This window comes from Myodes glareolus, chromosome 7 (genome assembly GCF_982192425.1).
Source record: "Myodes glareolus chromosome 7, mMyoGla1.1, whole genome shotgun sequence".
Taxonomy (NCBI): Eukaryota; Metazoa; Chordata; class Mammalia; order Rodentia; family Cricetidae; genus Myodes; species Myodes glareolus.
The window spans coordinates 25,967,284-25,989,340 of record NC_142032.1 but is presented as its reverse complement, the minus strand read 5'-3'; the positions used below and the strand labels follow the sequence as shown (position 1 = coordinate 25,989,340).

At 45.1% G+C, this 22,057-nt stretch overlaps 1 protein-coding gene and 1 non-coding gene across 4 annotated transcripts in view; one reads left to right on the top strand and one right to left on the bottom strand.

Annotated features, from left to right (window-relative positions):
• Positions 1 to 990: 990 nt before the first annotated feature.
• The window catches only part of Pcgf5 (polycomb group ring finger 5), a 120,595-nt gene continuing 99,528 nt past the window's right edge, over positions 991 to 22,057 (top strand). For 2 of the 3 annotated variants that reach the window (XM_085693811.2, XM_085693806.2), the window contains exon 1: positions 1,022 to 1,178. The gene's annotated coding sequence lies outside the window, so the exon portion shown is untranslated. Of the gene's footprint in view, positions 1,179 to 22,057 lie in introns of all 3 variants that reach the window. The other variant, XM_085693810.2, reaches the window with a different exon arrangement.
• On the bottom strand, positions 20,265 to 20,370 carry LOC125403555 (U6 spliceosomal RNA). Its single transcript, XR_007232996.2, has one exon. It is a non-coding gene; the product is annotated as a U6 spliceosomal RNA (small nuclear RNA).

Below are 22,057 nucleotides of genomic sequence, written 5' to 3'. Positions count from 1 at the left end.
CAGCACAGGTACATGACTGATGCCTAGGTCAGGTTGATGTCAGTCGCCAGGGAGTCCAGAAGACTAAGTATAAATAGCGGAAAAAGGAATGGGAGCTGAGTCTAGGAAACCTGCTCAGGTAGAGGGAACCCGGGTGCTCTCTGGCAGAGAAAGAACATGATCCAGGGAATGCAAATCTACCAAAGCATTCAAGACATGGTATTTAGGCATAGGTTCTGAGGTGACAGATGGATAGAAGAGAAGAGGCTGAAACTGTTGGAGTTCCGGCCGTGAAGGAAGCTGAGACCATGTGAAGTCCTCAGAGGATGCTCAGCACCACGGTCACTTCTGGGAGGGCAACTTTTTGAATGTCAGGTGCAAGATGTGAGATTAAAAACCAGGGAAGCAGGAGGCGGAAGAGAACTGCGAGCGCCCACCGTCAGCTTCTATAAGAAGCCCCGACTTGACCAAAGACACACTGATTTTTGAGCTGTTTTTCTATCTACTCAAGGGCAAGCTTCCTATGGGAATGGAGGTGGCGATGGAGGGGATGGAGTGGGGGTATCAATCAACCACTGGAGCAGATGCAGCCTTCAAGCCAGAAAAGTTTCAAGTTTCTCCTTGTCAAGGTCGCACCACTACAGGTGGGCTACTCCAAGCTCCCGGAGCCCGCTTCGCTCCACGCCCACCCTACCCGCCTACCCGACAGTCCCCCCATCCAGGCCGGGGCACTGCGGTGGGCTGTGCCCGGCAGGCGCTCCGGGAGCTACGCAGCGGTGGCGGCGGCTGCTCCAGAAGGCCTGGCGGGCGGCGGCGAGAGGCTGTGCCCCAGTTTGTGTCCAATCAGGGAGTGCGGGCTGTGCCCCGAGCCGGGCAGCAATGCGTAAACAAACCCTCTGGCAACTCCTCCGCCCCCTTGGCGCGCTCTCCCCGCGCCCATCGCCCTCGCCTCCGCCGCCGCCACCGTCACCGTCACCGCGGGCTCGGCTGCCGTCGTCCTCTCCCCCACATCCCGCCCCTCTCTGCCCCCCTCCCGCCGCGGGGCCACCCGGACCCCCCGCCCGCGCAGCTCGCGCCCCGCCACCCGGCCCTGCTCCGCCCCCGCCCGCGCGGGCTGCTCACCTACCGCCCCACGCGCGCGCGCTCGTGCACCACGCGCCCCGTGCGGCCCGCCCGGAACGTGGCCTCCCGAGAGCTAGGTAAGAGCGATGCTCGGGGACCCCGGGGGTGGCTTCCCGGCTTTGGGAACTTTCTAGCGCGGCTGTTCTTCCGCTGGGCCCTGGGCTAGATTCCCCGCGGGAGCCTTGCGAGATCAGCGGGCTGCTGGGGTCGCGCGCAGCCGGGGGTCCCAAGTTGCCCACGCCAGGGCATGGGTGCGGGTGGCGCGGCTGGGCCGAACGGGCGACGGGAGGGTCCCCAGGAACTTTATCCTCCCCCGAGACGCGCCTGCCAGCGCGGCTCGCGGCCCTGGCCCCGCGGTGGCGGCTCCGGGGCTGGAGAGAGACAGGGCACGGTGTTTGAAGAAGCTGACGCAGTTGGTGACGCTCGCGGCTTCCTGAAGGGGACCGACCACAACCGAGCGTCTTCGCGAGGGGACGCGTGGGGCCTTTTTCCCCGTCTCGTGGGAGCTGCGTGGGAAGCCCCTCGGGCTCGGGGCTTGAGCACCTCTGCCCGGCGGCCCCGGCAGCGCGCGCCCCGCTTCCGTTTGGATCGGCTCGGGCTATTATATAAGATGCCACGGAGAGCAGAGGGGCGAGCGGGAACGCGGCGGCGAGGGCGGCGGGGACCCACCTGTGCGCCACCGCGCGCCTCGGGGGTCGGGTCGGGGACCAGCTTGCCCACCGCGCCCCTGCCCGCCCCGGGACGCTCGCTCCCTGCCACCTCGCCCGGCTCGGGCATTTCTCCCTGCAGGCGTCTGTACTTTGAAACATTTGTTTAATATTAAGGAAGCTGCGTGTGCGACCGTCATAGTACGCCGGGGACGTGTGGCCGCGAGCTCCGGAGCGGTGAATGAATCATCGCCCGGGCGGACCGCGCTCCGATGATTCACGCGGGCTCCACACGCGCGCGCGTACTCGCCGTGGGCCTCCGACCCTGGAGAGCGGCCCTTCTGCGAGTGATGACGCCTGGAGGGGCGGGGGGACTTCATGCTTAGGGCGGCGGGGTTTTGGCTTTTTAAACCTGCCACTGTAACTTTGAGGGCGGCGGGCTCCCCCACCTTCCCTAGCCTGGCTTCGCGTTTTCTGGGAGGGTAACAAGAATCCACCTGGCTGCGTTAATGAGGCAGGGGAGGCGCTGATTCGCTGCAGGGCCCGGTCCAGTCTCATTCAGAATTTGAATGGTGTCAAGTGAAGGAGGTTGCTAGTTTGGATAGACTTCTAGTAATTGCATCAACTTCAGTAGTTTTCGAGTAATTAGAAGAATCTTAAAAAAGTTAATCTTGAACAATTGGTCCCTTAAGTAGATGATAGTAAAAATTAGCTTGAGTTTTCTTCAAGTTTTAAAAGGCCATTTAATTTTTCATTCATAATACAGAATGTTTCCTGCTGTAACCTTCTTAAATGTCAGCTTGGCTCATTCGCATCCCACCCCACATTTGAAGGACTAAAGAGCAAAGTTTGCTCACCACTGGGGCTCACCACCAATGGCAAGGCCCCACAAATACTCTTGATGACTTTACTTACTTAGTTCCTGCCCCCCAAACTGCTCGATAGCCTTTTTTTTCTTCATAGTTCCTAATTGCTAATAATATTTTGTTGAGGCATTCTGTAGGTTGGCTCTTGCCCAATAAGAATGTAAGTTCCACGGGAGAGAGAACGGAGGACTTTACCTGTTTATTAATTTCTATACTAGAATCTACAAAAACCTCATATATATTTGGGGCACCCCCTAGGTTTGTTAACATACTGAAAGAATAGATTGTCTTTCCAGTTCTTGGTAGGATCATGTTGACGCTTGGAATTCATTGTCCTTGGTGGGCAAGCTACCAATGTGGTGCAGTTCCTCTTTCTCCTTACTGTTGTCATTCTCTCGTGGTCAGCTGTTTTCTCCTCCTGCTGTTGATGGCACAGGATGACAGACCTCTAAGCATGCTCTCTTAAGATGCCCACCATGAAAAAGGACGTGGGACTTTGGAACTACAGTGCCTTACCAAGGGAGCAAACAATTAAAAATATAGGCAGTGGTTGAAAATGAAAGTGCAAACAATATTGTTGTGAGATCAGCAGTTAAATCACCAGTGGCCCGTGGCCTGTGTGTTTCCATCCCCTCTTTCCTACCTGTACACCCAACTCGTAGTTAACAGCAGTGACGACTGTCCATAGTAATATGACATAGTGCTAATTTAAATAAACCCAAAGTTTTCTTTCTCTGTCAGAGGCCCTAACGCTAATTTGTTGATGTTGGTAATGTCACAGAATAGTAGGTAAAAGGTATTGCTTAAATTTACCCTTTAAACTTGAAACGATCTCATGTCTCGATTAAGTCAGCAACATTATGGAAGGAAGAATTGACTGTAGCGTTTATATTCCCTAGGAGAATACCTTGATGAAGTATGTTATTATAAAGGATAGACTGCGAGTCATACTTCTCAGCTTCCGTCTTGTAGTAGGACTTTCAGCGCGTGGTTTTTCTACCGTCCACTGATAAATAAGAGGGGTCATCCTTCCATTCTGTTTCCATCACTTCTGGAAGTGTAACTTCCAAGTCTAAGTTCAGAGAACAGCAGTTTAGAGCTAACTGCAAGAGAACTTGAAGTTGCTGGGCTGGATTCTTCCTTTTCCCAGGTCCCTCTTTGAAGAGACTAAGGCAGTAAACTGATTTGCTCAAGATTCGGAGCTGGGATTAGAACCAAGAATCTGGAGTTTCTGGAGTTGGACGCCCCTGGGTTAGTCCAGTTCCCAATAGGTGAGGAGGAATGACTTTGAATCTGGAGTTTCTATTGTAGGAACCCTGGGGTTAGTTCAAGTCCCAGCAGGTGGGGAGGAACTGCCCCTATCACTAACAGATTGTCTGCTTCTTGCTTGTGAGCTCTCAGAGAGTAAAATCATACTCAGATTTGTACCTTCCCACGTCCCACGTCTAAGAAACTCAACAACTACTGGCTGAATGTGGTTGGACGAAATGACCTTTCCTTTGAAAATGTATTTAAGAAGTAAAAACAGAAAAAGAAATTTTCTGGCAAATAAGATCAGGCTTCACAGTTTTCTAATGGGAAAGCTACCGTATCATAGTAATGTCTCTAAGTTGTAAGGAAAATGGGTTGAAACTTTTCGTGTGTGTTTCTGCTTAGTTGTCATAATTAGTATGAGGAGACACAGCAGGGGACAGAAGTTAGGTCATATAGTCAGTCTCATGTCTGGAGCAGGGGACAGTAGAAAAGCCTTAACCTCAGCTCTGTGTGGAACTTGTGTGTACTGTGTGTGTGGTGCAGGCGTTGTTGCCTCATACCCCGAATGATGTGTGAGCCCAGCATAATGTGCGAGGAACTGGTGAATGCGCGGCTCTTAATAAGTAATAACTGAAAGCTGGGTGTGGTGGCAACACCTGCAATCCCAGTACAGGGGAAACTTAGGCAGGAGGATGAGGAACTCAAGGTCATCTTTGGCTACATTGTGAGTTCAAGGCCAGCCTGTACTAGATGAATCCTGGTGTCAAACATAAATAATAAACAAATAAAACATAAAATAGATGCTAACTGCTGCAGAGTACACATTTTTGCAGCTATGAGACTGACACAGAGGGATTAAACGACCCAAAAGGTCTACCCCAACTCTGGGTTTGGAAACCAATTACATTTGTTCTGTTCTGCATTTTTAACTAAAGTGATTCCTATATCCCAATCTAATGTTATTAAGTACAAAAAGTGTTTAGTTTGTAGGCCCCCCAAGAGTTTGTTTAATTAACACTGATAAATTTAACTCCTTTTTTTTTATTCTGTTCACTCTGTAGATTAACTTGAACATTCTCGCTGTTTGCTATATGAAAGACAGTGTGAGAAGTATTTGGGTTCATCAGGCTATGAGAGCCTTGCAAGTTACATAGAAAGGCTATGACAGATAACCCAAGGCTGTGTCTCATGGAACTGTTAAAGAATCATCAAGAAAATACATGGCAGTTTTAGGAAAGAAAATCGAGTCTATTGCTAGACAGAAAACTGAAGGAAGTATTGGGGGATTTTGCACAAGACGGTAAAGGTTCCGTCGGAGTAGAACTCGCAGAGATTTGGGGACCGACCTGTATTGAGTCTTGAAGGAAAGAGTATGCGGTCATATCCAGAAATGGAAGAAATGTGGCAGAGTTGAAGGTTGAGGAGCTAGAAGAGTTTACTGGGAAAGGGGATACGTGAAAACGGTAGGGTGTATTATAAAGCTTCTTAAATGTTGGGCTGAGGAGCCTGTTTGGTTTATAGCTGAGAATATGAAAGATGTGCTATGTGCAGGTTGATGTTACCAAAGTTACACTATGAGGCTAGTCCACGTGGGGGGGAGTAATGTAGCTTCAGTTGGGGAACTGTTGAGTTAGCTTCCGGAAGAGCAGCAATGCAAGTAGGCACCGAGGAGTGGGTAGGCGGGTGAGCTGCCATAGAACGGCCTGCAACACCACTTGTTGGCGAGCTGGGTGAAGGAGATGGGAAGACAGGCATTGAACCACGCAGGAAGAGCTGTGGGAAGCACAGCCAGGTGATGTGCAATCCGTTAACATAGGTCTAATGGATGGAGGCGATTATAAGTTAGGACTTAAACGTGTTCTCTCTTTGGTATCAATAGAACAGTGCAATGCACAGAGTTCTTAAAATTAAAGATATGGGGGGGTATCATTAAGGAGAGGATAGTAAAACTGGGAATATTGGAGAGACAGTGGACGAAGATTACCTGGAAACAAAATCATGGCTTTGGAATTAGATTAGTTCAGCAGTATAGTGTTTGCTTGTAATGTTCAAGACCCTGAATCCAACCCCTAACACTGTCCCAAACAAGCAAGTGTTAAGGAAGACATCCGAGTGTTTGTGGGTGGAGTGACTCCCCGTGGTGGAGGGAATAGGAAGGTAATTAGTGCACCAGGCATTCCTGGGGGTGAAAGAAGAAGAGTAGATAAAAGTAACCGCATCTAGATTGACCTTCTACCCATACCAGTATTCTACCCATACCTGTTGTTCTGATTCAACTATGGGATACTATTTGGATGAATAATGCCCATTCTTTTAAAAAAATTAAATTATAGTTTTATTCATGTGTGTTTTGGGGTGAGGTAGTGTGTGTCATGGCCTGTGATTGGGGTCAGAGGACAGCCTGCAGGAGTCCCTTCTACCATAGAGGTCCCGGGGATCACACTGAAGGTTGTCAGGCTTGGCCATAGGGACATTTACTGGCTGAGTTACATTGCCAGCACATTTCTTAAAATTTCTTGGATACGTTTTTATTTATTTGCATGTTGTGGATGGCCATTTACAGTCTAAAAGAAATTCCCCTTTCCAGCAATAAATTATTTGATCATTTTGATTATGATGAGGTTATTTCTGGATAATCATGACAGTAGGACAAAAGTAAATGCAAATATATATTGGTTTTGAAAGAGGAAATCAAAACTGTTTTGGTTAAGAGTTATCTGTATGAAAAATGAGAAAGGATCAGAATAAAACTTCCTGCAACTAATGGACAATAACGGCAGAGTTCATGCAAGGTTAATGGACAGATGCTACTGTCCTATATGCCAGGAGTGAAATTTGCGATAAGAATATTGCCCTTTGCTGGATTGCTGTTGCTGTGATAAACATTACTGCCAAAAGCTACGTGGGGAGGGCAGGGTTTGTCTTACTCTTGGTGATCACGCTCCATCACTGAAGGAGGCCTCGGCAGGAGCTTGAGCAGGAATCTGGAGGCAGGAGTTAAAGCAGAGACCGCAAGGGATACTGATTACTGACTTGCTCAGCTACCGTTCGTCCATAACCCAGGACCACCTGCCCAAGGGTTGTACCTCCTACACTAGGCTAAGCCCTCTTAAATCAAGCATGGGTCAAGAAACTGATCCATGCTGATAGACCATTCTGATAGAAGCGTTTTCTCAACCGAAGTTCCCATTCCCTGGATGATCCAAACTCGTTGACAAAAATCAAGGAAAAGTGGAGTACTACAAATTTCCTGTTTGTGAATAGGGAGATTCAGTAGAGTTACGACTTCTGAATTTGATTTATAAATGCAGTGCGATCTCAAATGAAATTCCGTTAGTTATTTTATGAGCATTGATAAACTAATGGTAGAGTTTATATAAGAAAGCAAGATACTAAAGAACGGAGCTGAATGTGGTTGACATTGCTCGGCTTTAAGACTTGCAGAAAGGTGTGGTCATCAAGGCAGTGCGGCACTGGCAAGAGATTAAATAAGCAGGTCAGTGGAGCAGAACCGAGGTGAGGGCTCCCGAGGTCCCACAGAATGAATCAACTGACCTCTCTCAAGAAGCAAGGGCAGCATGATGGGGAATTGCCTTTTCAGCTAGCGGTGCCAGGACAACTGGGCTCTATGTGAAAACCAACAGAAGATAACTCAACGCGGGCCATGAAAATGGTTAGGAAGTAGCAGAGGAGGATATACAGGTAGCTTTCGGTTTGACTATTTTTTAAATAGGAAAACAAAGGCATATTTCATGGATGAAAGACATCAGAAGTTGTACCTATTATAATTTTTATTTACAAAAATACGCCTTAGCAAAAAGACACTGTCAAGAGGATAAAAAGATGAGTTCCAGGCCAGGAGAAGATAGTGTGCAGGGACGGATGGCTAGGAGGGTTTGAGGGCTCTGGATGTGTGCTGTGACTTACTGTAATGATGGGTACATGCCATTACATTTCTCTAAAACTGTGGCCTATGCAGTCAAAGAAGTTAGAGAAGGCAGAGATGAATTCTGAATTTTAGAGTCGTTTGAAGATGGTCACTGACTTCATTTGAAATGAATTGATCATCTTTTGTCGATTGCTGAGAAACTGAGAGTGAGGTGTGAAGCTGAGGTAGAGTGGACGACATTTGGAAGCTGTTCGCCTACATCCGCGGAAGATTAAGGCATTGAGAGCTGGGGTAGTCTGCTGTGCCTGTGGAGGAAACGTCACTCCCCTGCTCATGGCTTCCTCCAGCGCTCTTCACAACACTACAGGTGGAGATGTCTTATCGGTCTCTGAATTGCCAACCCTACGTGGACACTCAGTCAAGGACAAGGACTAGTGGAAATGGGGTGGGAATGGCTGGGACAGGGAGCAGTAAAACGCACGTGTGGCAGCAAGAACGAGGAGAAGAGGATGATCTGGATGGTAGAGAGGGAAAGGTGTGAGGGATTTTCAGGTTTTTCTAACTGTGCTGTGATCAGTTGTGAGTGACGATAAAAGCTCAAAGTGAAGCTGAGCTCATGGATGGGGAGGGACGTAGTCGTCCAGAACTCTGAGGCCAGAGTATCACAATGATTGTGTGTCAGTGTAAATGTTCCCGCAAGCAGAGAATATATGCATTCAAGCCTTTCTTAGCACTTAGTCCGCAGGGTTAGAAAGAGGAAAGGGAGGGACGAGATGTGGAAGTGACCCTGCCATTTAAAAGATGAGGACGTCCTAAGGTCCTTTAGTTTGTACAGATGTGGGACGGTCCCAGACGTGCAGGTCTCAGCCAGAACGGATAAAACCTGGGATTTCTGAATTCTAGTTAGAACTGGTGGCAAAATAATTCAAGTATCCACCGACTGGATCTTAGGGAGCGTCCTCAGCATGCAGTTCCACCAGTGCTGTAGAAGAGAGTCTGCGGGCTGTAAGTTGGATGCGGGCACCAGCAGCTCCTCAGTTTGTAAGAACTGGTGAAGAAACAGAACACAGATCTCTACTCTTGAAGGCTAGGTTGTAAAAGAGCTTGATGCAGGGCGCAGAGTGGCTTTGTATGTGCACCACCTCGTCTACTCTGAATTTTAGGTGGAAAGCTTTAGTCTTCCCATCAAAAATGCTTACCCAAGTATCTTTACTTCCCAGGTAGAAAGAAAAATGCACTAAATACCGCACTTACTGTCTTTGATTTTTTTTTTTAAAAAAAAATCTTCCTCCTCCAAGCCCCATGATTTGAGAACTGGGACCCCTGAACCAGACCCGTGGCATTCACACACCAAATAGATTGTTCTTTGAGGAGGAATGTAACGTGGAAGATAGAAGCTCCTGGAATATTTTGGGGGTACCCCTTATTTGGAAACTTCTTGTGCCACAAGAGGCATCAGTTTCTTTGTTTAAGGTTATTGACTGTTCATACCTTACAAGCATCTGAGTTTGACCTCTGATGCAGTATTGTTGCATCACTAGATGTGAATGAAATGATGGACAGCTAGCCTGGGTCCTTTGTAATGACTTCCACAGGCACACTTAGTAGATCTCTCCTCTGTGGGAATCTCAGGAAACTCGTAGTTTCAGGACCGACTTTGAAACCATGTGTTTGAACTCAGAACTTTGGAAATGTAGGCAGTTCTCTCCATAAAACATTTAAGAAGTCCCTAGCATTCTTATACATGCATGTTTTGTCCATGTGTTCAGCGTACCACCCAACCCCGACCCACATCCTCTCTCCTGATTCTTTCACTATTTGCAATCTTTGCTGCTGCCCAACCCTTACCCCAGTTCTGGGGCTCAAACCTAGGGCCTTGAATATAAGGCAAGGTACACTCACAGCTCACTATTTCTAACTGTACTAACTGGCTGTTAAGCGGTCCACTTTTCTCACTCATTTGCATGGGAGAAAATCACATTTACTGTATCTTTTGTGGATTTGATGCTAAAACTCTTTGTAAACAAACAGTGTTACGCAAATGCCAAGGTTGCCATAGGAAATGCAACATCAGCCTAATCTCAGGTCATCCTTTTCAAGTAGCTGTTTTCAGCAACGACACAGACAACTGTTGAGGTTTGGCAGGACTCCGGCTTAGTCTTTTATGTTAGTCGTGGCAGCGTTCCTCCTTTCTCCATGCCAGACTGGCTACGTGAGATCGAAGCCGTGTATTTCCTGACAAGTGGGATTTCTGCCTTATGTATTCTTTTGGCTTTTCAGGACTTTTCTTTTTATTGTAAAATGTAATCCACGTACACAGAAAACATTTGAAGTGTAAATGTACACATTCACAAGTTGTGAAAAGCGAGCCCCCGTATAATTACCATCCAGCTCAAGAGCTAGACCCATTTAATTTCCTCCACGTGGGGAAGCCTCTGTCCTGTAAGATGCTTGCTCTGTTTACTTGTTCTTTAGGGGAGTTGTGAGTAAGAGCGGAGACGGGTGTTAAGTTTTGACAGGTCAGAGTATGTTCCTTTTGAGTGGAATCAGACCAAAGGTCTGTAATATTAGTGGTTTCCTCTCTAGTTATTCTTGGGCTTTAGCATATAAATGCACATAGCTGTGCATTTAGTGTTTAGGACAAGTGATTGGATTTTATCCTCATAGATTGAAATCTTCAGGCTTAGTATCTTCAATTTGTGTTCACTAGATGAGTGTAAAAAGGCTGTAATCCCCTGGATGTAGAAACAGCCCTCCTGCTTAGCTATGTTTTAAAGTTCTCATCCTCCATCCTTTCCTGTCTTTGGAAGCAAACCAGCCAGGGCTGCAGGCTGATGGCTTGGAAAATCCTTAACAGTATCAAGGCAGGTGCCTTTCAGTTCAGGTCACCATAAGGTAAACGGGAGGTGGCAAGAAGGGTTCCATGGAAGAGCCTTATTGCACAAAAAGCCACATATTACCTTTAATTATGAGGTAGGGCCACGCACGCTTTGTCAGGGCATATTTTTAATTTTTAAAAAATCTGTTTTTATTGTTTTTTTTTTAAGACAGGATCTTTCTGTGTAGTCCTGCTTGTACTACTGCAGCTCACTCTGTAAACTAGACTGTAAACTAGACTCAAAATCAGAAACTGGCCTGCCTGTTCGCCTCCTGAGTGTTAGGATTAAAGGCATGCCCCACCACACCATCAACTAGGGCATACATAAGTGCATGTATATACATACATATATTCATATATACATATATATACACACACTTGCAGGTTCTTTGTGTACATATTAGCTTCTGAGTTTGTGCTTTTATGGCATGCCTGTGTGGACAAGCGTGTGTCTCTGTCTCTGTATGTGTTTCTTCTGCTTTTCCTCTAACTCTTTCTTCTGTTGTTTCATCCTGGTCCAGTTTGTTAGGTTGTTTTTTTTTTTTTTGTGGTATGTGTTTATTTAGAGGAATAAATAAGGAATGTTTTAGAATAACTCTTCACCTACAAAATAAGACTGGAATTCATAGAGGTTCATGTGTTTATCTTGAGCTTTCTCCGTGTGTGTGTGTGTGCGTGTGTGTGTGTATAAGCACATGCCTTCAGGGGTACACAGGCATGCCTATGCGTGTGTGTATGTGTGTGTCAGTATGCAAGTGTGTGTAAGCACGCCTGCATGTAAGTGTGTCGATGTGTACGCATGTGTATGCATGTGCATGTGTTTTGGGGGAGGCTGCTTGTTCGTTTTCTGGCCACCCAGACTCCCAAAATAATCACACAGAAATATGTATTAATTACAATACTGTTTGGCCAATAGCTTAAGTATATTTCTGACTAACTCTTACATCTTAAATTAACCCATTTCTATCAATCTGTGTATCGCCACGTGGCTGTGGCTTACCAGCAAGTTTCCAGTGGGCTCCAGTGGAGGTGTCTGTCTCCTGCGAGTGGATACATGGCTTCTTCTGACTTCATTTTCTTTGTCTCAGTATTCAGTTTCCATTTCCGCCCCTCCTCCCAACACCCTCCCACTCCCCCCACTCCCTCTCCTCCTCCCTCTCCATCCCTAAGAGCAGTCAGGGTTTCCTGCCCTGTGGGAAGTTCAAGTTCCTCTCCCCTCCCTCCAGGTCCAGGGAAGGTGAGAATCCAAACAGACTGGATCGCCAAAATCCAGTATATGCAGAGGAAGCAAGTCCCAGTGTCATTGTCAATGGCTTTTCAGAAAGGCTCCGGGCCAGCCACATTCAGAGAATCTGGTTGGATCACGTGCTTGTTCAGTCCCAGTCCAACTGGCCTTGGTGAACTCTCATTATATCAGTCCCCTTGTATCAGTGGGTGCTCGCATCCCTCGCAGTCCTGATTTCTTTTTTCATTTTCTTCATCCTTCTGCTCCTCATTTGGACCGTGGAGTGCTCAGTCCGATGCTCCAATGTGGGTCTCCGTCTGTATCGCCATCCAACGTCGGATGAAGGTTTCCTCTAATCTTGCCTTCTTTGCTCACATTCTCTTTCCTTCTGCCTCTCATTTGGACCTAGGGAGCTAGGTCCAGTGTTCCAACGTGGGTCTCCGCCTGCATCTCCATCCATCGCCAGATGAGGGTTCTATGGTGATAAGCAAAATATTCATCAGTATGGTTGTGGGCCAAGGCCGGTTCAGGCACCCTCTCCTCTGTCCAGAGAACCATCTGGGGATCTCTCCTTGGACCTGGGCAGTTTGTTAGGTTTTGCTTTATCTTATTTTATTTTGTTATTGTTCTTGAGACGTCTCTTAGTTTTCTAAGGATAGACAGAAAAGTTATGGATTCAGATTGAAGGAAGCATGGAAGGATCTGAGGAGATGGGGTAGGGGAGCCATAATCAGAATATATTGTATGAAAAAAATCTGTTTTCAATAAAAGAAAAATAGAGGAAAATAATCAAGTGTCATAAATCATATTTAAGAGTAAATTGATGAGTTAATAGATTAAAAGTCTTTTGTGCTGTCTAGAAAAAAGTTCTTTATTTAACTTACTTGTTTAAGTTAACTGCAGCACAATTAATAAAAATCCAGAGACAGATATTGGGGTTCATCCTGAAGATCAGAAAAAGCAAAACAACTAGGCACTGACTCTTACCTCTACCTTAGTCTGAAATGGCAATTCTGTCTCTGGGAACCCTCATGAGACTGTGTCTGAGAGCTGTCTCTTCCCATCTTATGTTCCTCTTCAGTGCTGGGAGTAAAGGCGTGCACCACTACTGCCCAGTTTCTGTGGCAAACTAGTTGTGCCTACTGGGATTAAAGGTGTGCGTCACCACTGCCTGGTCTGTAAGGCTGACCGGTGCGGCTGTTTTACTCTCTGATCGTCAGGCAAGCTTTATTTATTAAAACGCAAAAGAAGTATCATTGCAGTTAACTTATTAAGCAGGTCCTATTTGCTGAAGCTGTACCCCTGCCAGCCTTATATTTGCCTTCCTCTCGCTCCAGTAGCCCCAAGAACTGAAACTACCGGTGTGAGCCACTGCACCTCACTTACGACTCATTTGAATATTCTGTGTGTGTGTGTGTGTGTGTGTGTGTGTGTGTGTGTGTGATTAAAAAGGAAAAAGCCTTTTCCCACATCTTAAAAAGTAGTAAGATAATTGGGAAGCTATTAGTTACTCAAATGACCTCAGCAAAACTCCGAGTGTCAAAAGGGCAGTCCCTCTGCCTATGCAATTGGGTTAGTAAGGCTTCCTATGAGAATTTGGTAGGCTGATCACGTTTACTGGTAGTCCTTCCTGAGTTGGTTGCATTAATTTGGTGTCCCCCGGCGGGGGGGTGGGAATACCTGAGATAAAGGAAGAAAGGTTTGGTTTGGCTCATCGTTTCAGAGGTTTCAGTATCCCTAGTTCAGCCATGCCACCTCTGGGCCTGGCTCAAAGACAGAGCATCATGGCAGGGAACACAGCCTACTGTGATGCCCTTCACTTGGTGGACAGGAAGCAGACAGAAAGAATCAGGGCTGGTATTCTGATATACCCTCCAAAGCACACCCCAGTTACCCAGCTTTTTTCCACAAGTTCCCACAGCTTCTGAATAGTCTCACTCCACTGGCTGGCAGCCAAGCCCTGGATGTATGAGAATTCAGGAGGCACTCAGGTCCAGACTATTAACAAACACCAGGGAATGATGGTGAGCAACAGTAGGGAGATGCTTGAAAAACTTTAGGAGATACACAACTACCAGCCCAGTGACTTCTGGCTTAGTGCAGAGGAGAAAATAGATACCGGAGTGTCCTGAGGGGGTAGGGGTGAATACTGGGAAGAAGCATTGGGTTTATCGCTAGAATCTGGAGAGGCTCAGGAAGCAGAGACCGGCGGGCAGGACTGTTTGAGAGCCTGAGAATTAGAAATCTCTCCTCCCATCACAAACAACATCCTAAGACTAGAATCATTTTCCTCTGCAGAGTGGAGATAAAGGAAAGGTTCTGGCTTTGTAATTATGGGGCAAAGCAAGGAAAGGGGGACATGCTCAATAAAAACAGAAATTATTGAAATTCTGCATACTAAGCAGTGAGGCCCTATACATTTCCCGCATTTTGATTATCTGGTAGCCAGGTAATTAGACAGACAGGTTGTGAAAAATAAGAAAAATGATTCCAGAGAAGGCAGAAATACAGGAGGAATAGGGAAATAAAACTCAAAACGTGTCTGCCTATATTAAGCTGTTGAGAGATAAGAAAGTTTCTCCTGTAAGACTGGAGACTGAAAAAGTAACAATGAGAGAATACGAAGTTGATCATAGAAATTAAACATAAAATAACAACAACAAGAAAGTCATTAGGCTGACCGAAAAATTCACTGGGCCGAACCAGAAAATCAAACAAAGAAAAAACAAAGAAAAACGGAAGAAAAGTTAGAATTAAAGTATTATGCAATGTACTTAAGAATATTCTAGAGAGACTGAAGAGAAAGATAAAGGAGAGGAAATTACCTAAGAAATAATAGAAAAAAGTCGTTCCAGAACTGGAAGACATTCATTTCAGGATTATCAAGAAGAGTCAATGAGAGCATGCACACACAATATGGACATGGACGCGCGCGCATGTGCGCGTGCGCGCGCGCACACACACACACACACACACACACACACAAAACACTTAATGTACAAATCATACCACTGGAAAATTGCACTATACTAAGAGAATGAATCTATATTAAATCATATAGTGGAAACATTTCCTATGCAGAAGACTGAAATAGGATGGCATTAAATGATTTAACACCAACACTGGATTCTTGAACACCTTAAATTCCAGGAGGCAGAACCTGGCAGATGTCTGTGAGCCTGGTCTGCATAGTAAGTTCTAGGACAGCCAAAGCTACATAATGGAGAAAGCCTGTCTCAATAAATAAATTTTAAAAAAAGAACCCTGGATAACTGCCTTAAAAATTCAGATGGAAATTATTTTCAATCTAAAAATTAAAGTATCAAGTGGGAGAAAGAATTAAGATTTTTTATTGCCTCGTATTAGAGATCTAAATAAATTATTCTCTGCATCATTTTCACTGAAAGCTACCGGATGGTATTTTTAAATAAAAAAAAATGTGGAAATAAATCAAGAAAGAATAATATACAGTATTCCAGAACCTTGTAACTAAACAGAAGGGCAAAGAAAACTCTAGAGTGACAATTTAGAACAGTCTAGCAGCCCTAAAGGGAAGCTGTCCAGGTCAGAGAGGTAGTAGGCTGACTTTGGGGAAGAGGCTTCCATTCATTTCCAAGTGGAAACAAAACTGACGGGCAACCTGACTTAGTGCAAAATACCCTTCAGAGGGGCTTGCTGTTTCCGAGGGCTTATCAGTTAGGAAAAGCTGTCAAGTGAGGTTGGCGGAAGGCAATTACAAATGGCTCTACAAGAAAGGGAAAATGGCTCCTCACATGGCATTTAGGAATGTCCCAGTGGTGCAAATCACTGCTGAGCCAGTTAAATGTAAGACTGCACTGCTCCTGCACAGTTCCTAGGGGAAGTGGTGCACCCCTTTAATCCCAACATGCCTTCAATCCCAGCACTCGGGAGGCAGAGGGAGGAAGGACCTGGATCTCTGAATTCAACGCCAGCCTAGTCTACACAGAGAGTTCCAGGACCACCAAGGCTACATAGTGAGACCTTGTCTCAAAACACTGAAAGAGGTTTAGTTTTAGAAAACAAAACAAAAAAGTCTATACAGCTGCAATAGAATAGAAACTCCCTTCCCTAAATTGTAATTTAAAGAAGTCAGTCGCTTTTTATTCCATGGTCCAGTTTAGGGGTGAGCAAGGCAAGCGTTTTGAGGGATTGAATGTCTGTCTGCTTTACAAGGCTATCCCCCCCCCCCCACACACACACACTTTCCCCTGCTGTCTGTGAAGGCTTTCCCTCATCTGGAGAGTTAAAAGCTGGTCAGCTAGTGTTTGTGTTGTGGATTGTAGGAACATAAGGACGTGTCTGGAAGTGCAGTACCTCACTTTCACTTATATTCAAATAGCAAGGATGGATTACACGGTTATACCTACAGGCAATATTCAGAATTTTTAACAACCAACTGGTAGCCAGGCCACTGACAAGTCAGAACAGGGACCTGCTGTAGGATAAAGGCAAGCTGAGAAGGCTGTCCCTGCTGCAGCACGTGTTAACCCTTTGTTTGCTGAATTGTGGGGGCCGGAGGGCTGGAGGTCAAAGCACCATCCGCTCTTCTGGAAATATGAACAATTGGTGCAGCTTTGTCAAGATACACGAATCAAACGCTGACCCTGGCCGTACCTGACTCCAGGAAAGACTGACTATTATAGATGATCAGGAGGGGACAAGCTGGCGTATAACGAAATTATATTGGTAAAGGTCTAGAATTAGTATGTCAATAAATTTTGTTTATTTACATATTGTTAGAAATATAAAATGAAATATCAGAAGAAAATTTAAAAGTTTATATTTAGTTTGCCTTTGGGATTGAGTGAGAAGTTAGGCAAGATACTGCTATTTTTTTTATTTTATACTTGATAGCACACTTTGAATTTCCGTGGGCTAGTATAGTGAAAACTAAAACCTGTAAGAAAAAGGTAATGCAGTGGTCAAAATGGATTGGAGATTGACCTGGATCCAAAGCTCTAGGAATGTGTATGTTAAAAGATACGTGATACATTTGCTTTGAAGTAGAATTCTCTGCCCCAGCACTGATTCCAGCATGGCTCATTCCGTCTCAGAACCATTTGGGTCAGCTTTTACACACTTCAAATGGCTTCCAAGCCCCACACTCTTGAGTGTGTGGTTTGAGCAGACCCTGAGGAACTCCCAACTTCTCCTTTGCAGTAAGACTAACTTCTTTACCCAAGTGGTGTTTAAACATCACTGTTTTCTGGAACATTGTACTGACTTAGCCTGTTTACACTTTGAATTTGCTCAGAGGCGCATGGTCATTTTTGCAAAAGTTGCCTACCTATATCTCAGGTTCTCTGTGGAGAAATTTTAGGGCTCAAATTCAAGTAAATCTGAATGTACTGTGATTTTCTCGTGTCTTACCTTTGGTACTGCCTCTTAGGGCTTCCTCTGCTGTACCCTCAAGTTGCCCTCCAGCTTCATCTCCATGGTCATGTCTGATATCTCCCAGCTAAGGTCTGCCAGGAACTCAGCCAAGAAGAGCAATTCTCACTGTAGTTGGCATCGCCAGAAGTTCGCATAGCTAATTAGTTTCACCAAAAGAATTCTAAGAAAGATGAAAAATATTCAAGAAAGGGTCGTAAGAGCTTTGGTTTTCCAAGGTCAGAGAGCTTGCTGCACTGGACGGTTGACTAAAGAAATTGTGGAAAAGGCCCAGCAGTTGTGGTGCATGCCTTTAATCCCAGCACTTGGAAGGTAGAGGAAGGCTGATCTCTGAGTTGGAGGCTAGCTTGGTCTACAGAAGGAGTTCCAGGACAACCAGGATTACACAGAGAAACCCTGTCTTTAAACTCCTCCAAAATGTGGAAAATAAGAAATGTTTTATTGGATAGATGAGATAAATATTCTGTACACCAAAGAAAACTTTGTAAGTTTATTTTTATTTTATTGGTGTTTTACCTGTATGTATGTCTGTGTGAGGGTGTTGGATCCTGGGGTTGCAGAAAGTTGTGAACTGCCATGTAGGGCCTGGGATTTGAACCCGGATCCCCTGGAAGAGCAGTCAGTGCTCTTAATCACTGAGCCATCTCTCCAACCCCAGAGGAAACTTTCAATGGCAAATTACAAAAAGTTTCCTCCGTGCTTCCATTCCCTATGGCAAAGAGTGTCAGGTGTGTAAGGGACCTACCAGGCCCAGGTCTGACTTCTGATACTCTGCCCATACTCAGAGAAAGTCCAGGCTGGTTGCCGGGATTGCCTAATACTTGTACGCGCTTAATACGAGTGTGCCAGTGAAAGCTTTAAGGCGGTGATTCTTCGCCTTCCTAATGCTGTAACCCTTTTAGTCATTCCTCAAGGTGTGGTGACTCCCAACCATAAAATTATTTTCATTGCTACTTCACTTAATTTTGCTACTGATATGAATCATAATGTAAATATCTATTTTCCAATGGTCTTAGGTGACCCCTGTGACAGGGTCGTTCAACCCGCAGGTTTAGAAACTGCTTTAAGGTGAGAGACTGGCCCTCTCATACAAGGTTCAGAGTTTGTCCACTTGATAGAAGGTATGTCCGGGCCAGTGCTCTGCACTGATTGTGCACCCCAGTTGCTGGAATGACATAACATTCTCAAGGGGGTTCAGAGTCTGTTCCAGGGCCTGTCTACACTTTGGGGAGTCAGACTACACAAGAAGCAGGGTCTGGTGAGTATCTGATTCTCATAGTTGCACGTGGTCACTTCAGAATCATCTGAGGGTCTTTAAAGTGACGGGTATCTGAAACCTGTCTGTAGTGACTGTGATTGAATTGGGGTGGGCAGGTCCTGAAGTGTGTACTGATAGATATGGGTCACCTATAGCTGCCTCTGATTTCACACCCATGCACTAGTAGGACTGAGAGCCACTGCCATGGGATCCCCACGCTTTTTCTCTGACTCTAGCTAAAATTCTTCCTGTGTGGATTGTGTAGCAACCCAGGAGGCACCTTAGGTAACATTCTAAATACAGTTACTTTGTGGACGTTGTCAACAAAGAAGAGATTCTTCTTAGTTGGAAGGACTGAGTGCTGTCAGAGGGACACACCCAGGAAAGAAAAATGGTCCTTCTTAAAAGTACCCAGACAATATCCCGTGCCACAGGAAGGAGGTGAAGAGTGGCTATGAATGGCTTCTCTCATCTCAGGAGACCCTTTCTCCTCTGTGTCCTTGCACTGAAAGACCAGGCAGACAGTCCATTGTGAACACAACACCGCTGCATTGGGGTTCTTTAGAAACAGCTTTTTGTTTACTCCTTACTATGTGTTCTTGTATAAATAGATGCACTGGTGAAATTTCCACACTGCTAGAATTCTGGTATTTATGTGTTTCCTTTGCCAATTATTTAAGATGTTTTAGAATATTTTCTGTACATTTACTTGCCCCTCTGCCCAAATTTAGTGACGTAAGATGCTAATGGTACTGTTGCCGTTCTCAGGAGCCGCTACAGCGTGATGGTCAGCTTGCTCAAAACCATAGACCTGGGTTCAAAATTTTGATTTTTTTGTTGCAAAAACAATCTTAGAAAAAGAGGACGTAACTATATTAGCATCGTATAAATGACAACTTCTTAAAGAAAGCACACTTCAGAGTTCATGAATTAACATTGAATATAATTGTGTTGTTCATAAGTTGGAGTTCTTGAGGCCAGCGATATGGCTCAGCGTGTGAATGTGAGTGTGTACTGCAAGTATGGTGACCTAAGTTTGATTCCCAGAACCCATGGGATGGAAGGATAAACTCCCTCATGCTGTCTTCTGACCTCAGCACTTATGTGTCATGGACCCTCATATTTCTTGCATTCTGCCAGCACCTGACTGAGCCCTTCCCTTCCTGGTCACTCTTTTGTGCATGCTGGGACTACTCTGTGAAACACTTTATCTTTGCTGCCAAAATTCTTTTATTATTATTATTATTATTCTCTCATATATTGTATCCCAACACAGAAGCTTCCTCTTCTCCTCCCCCTAGTCTCTCTGCTCCCACTTCTCCCCTCCCTAGATCTACCCTCTCTCTGTCTCCCCTCAGAAAGAACAGGCTTCCCAGGGACGTCAGCCCAACATGGCATAATGTGCGACTATAAGACTAGGCACATACTGTAACATCAGGGCTGGGCAAGGCAACCCAGTAGGAAGAAAAGGGTCCCATAAGTAGGCAAAAGAATTTTTTTTTATTTTGGCTCAGTTTTAATTCTTGTAATCTGTAAGGAGGAAAGGATCAGTAAGCACAATAGTCAGAGCTAGTCAACCAAGGATGATAACCAGCAATCAGCATACAGAAGACGGTGCTTAGGAAATAGTTAACAAGCTTGTGACTTCATACTTTCAGAAATTAAGACGGCGAAGTGATTTTATTTTTCCATCAAGCAAAACATCCAGCTGTAAGTTCCTGAAGACATCTGGAAAGAAGTAGGGGACACTTCACAAACTGGCCTGCCGTCCTTGCGCAGGGTCCACGCTAATCTTCTCTCTGTCGTTCCAATTTTAGTGATGTGCTGCTGAAGCGAGCTCAGAAGTTCTTTCTTACAGACTGCTATTGACAGTTTTCTCCTCTTACTTCCCTTTCCCCATACTTGGTCCTCTCCCTCCATCCTTCCCCACTATTGGTGCATTGGCTGCACCACAACTAGGACCCCCCACGCTTTTCTCCACCGTGATGTGCATTCAAGTGGTTAAGTTGTGAACTTTGAACCTTGATCTGTAACCTGTGACCTAACAACACACAGTTAACATGTGTAATAAATGTCAGGCAAATGAATAAAAGATTTCCCTGTAAAGTAATGAGAATCTGCACTTGTCTGGTTGGGGTTCAAAATCAATTCCACTTAGAAATATTTAGCTAAAAGTTACATTGCCTTGATTTTCATGATATTTTTCACTACAAAATACAAACTCATAACGTTCTTTTCAAATAGTCACCAAAATTTTTATTATGTCTTCCCCTACCAAATATAAGTTCATAGCGTGTTTTTTTCCAAATATTCACAGATACGTACATATGTATAAATGTAGATATACAAAAATGGGGGAAGTAAAAACCATCAAAGATTATTCATAAAATTAAGTATCTGAGGTTTAAAAAAAATCTTTAAATAAACTAGAAAAATGCCAGGCAGCAGTGGCACACACCTTTAATCCCAGCACTCGGGAGTCAGAGGCAGGCGGATCTCTAAGTTTGAGGCCAGTCTGGTCTCTGGAGTGAGCTTCAGGACAGTCGGGGCTACACAGAGAAACCCAGTCTCAGGCAAAAAATAAACAAAACGAGAAATCTTTATAGAGGTCTGCATGATGCACATGGTTTGTCTGCTTTCTTTCATGAAGCCTGCTTGTTTGAAAGCAAAACAGGCTAAAGCCCTAGAATCACCTGAGCCAGTATGGAACACGCCTATATTCAAGTTATACTGCAATTCTAACTATAAAAAATACCTGACGAGTTCTTTTTCAATCATGTGAAAATCATGGAAGTTTTAACCACCGAAACAGTTTTATATAGTTTACAAATGAGAGCCAGACAAAAATTGACATCTGCCATTTTTTCTGCAGTGACGTCCTAGCTTATTCAGGCTGCTATAAGAGAATGTCAGAAGCTTGGGGGCTTAACAAACGGCAGAAGCTCATTCTTCACAGTTCAGGGAGGGGGAGCCGAAGATCAAGACACAGGCAGATTGACATGTGGTGAGGGTGGGGCTCTGGTTCTAGCGTGTGCTGTCTTGGCTGTGCCCTTGCATGGCAGGATGGAACTAGTCTGTGGACTCTCTTTGGTAAAGGCGTGGATCCCAGCTGTGTTCTCATGAGGTAAAACCTTCAGAAGGCCTCACCTTAACAGGGTCACCTTGGAGGTTAGGGCTCCATCGTATGGATTTTAGGGGTACAGACATTGAGGTCATAAAATGTAATGAGTCCACATCAGTCCTGGGGAGTGGGGAGCCTTAGGGTGTCTGTCCTCCTTAAGCTTTTGTTTCTCCGTGTATAAGATAGGGGATTTGGTTCAAATTACTACCATGGTCCTTTTGACTCAAGTATGAGTCTGGAAAGTTATGAAACACAGCCCGTAACCATGGTGAGGTCAGGTGATTGGTGGATCCAAAAATACATTATTTTCTCCTTCTCTCCGACAGCAATGCTTTCCCATTGAGTAAGTCACTCTGTGTATATTCCATTAATAAACCAATTTCTTGATTTTTTTTTAAAAAGAAAA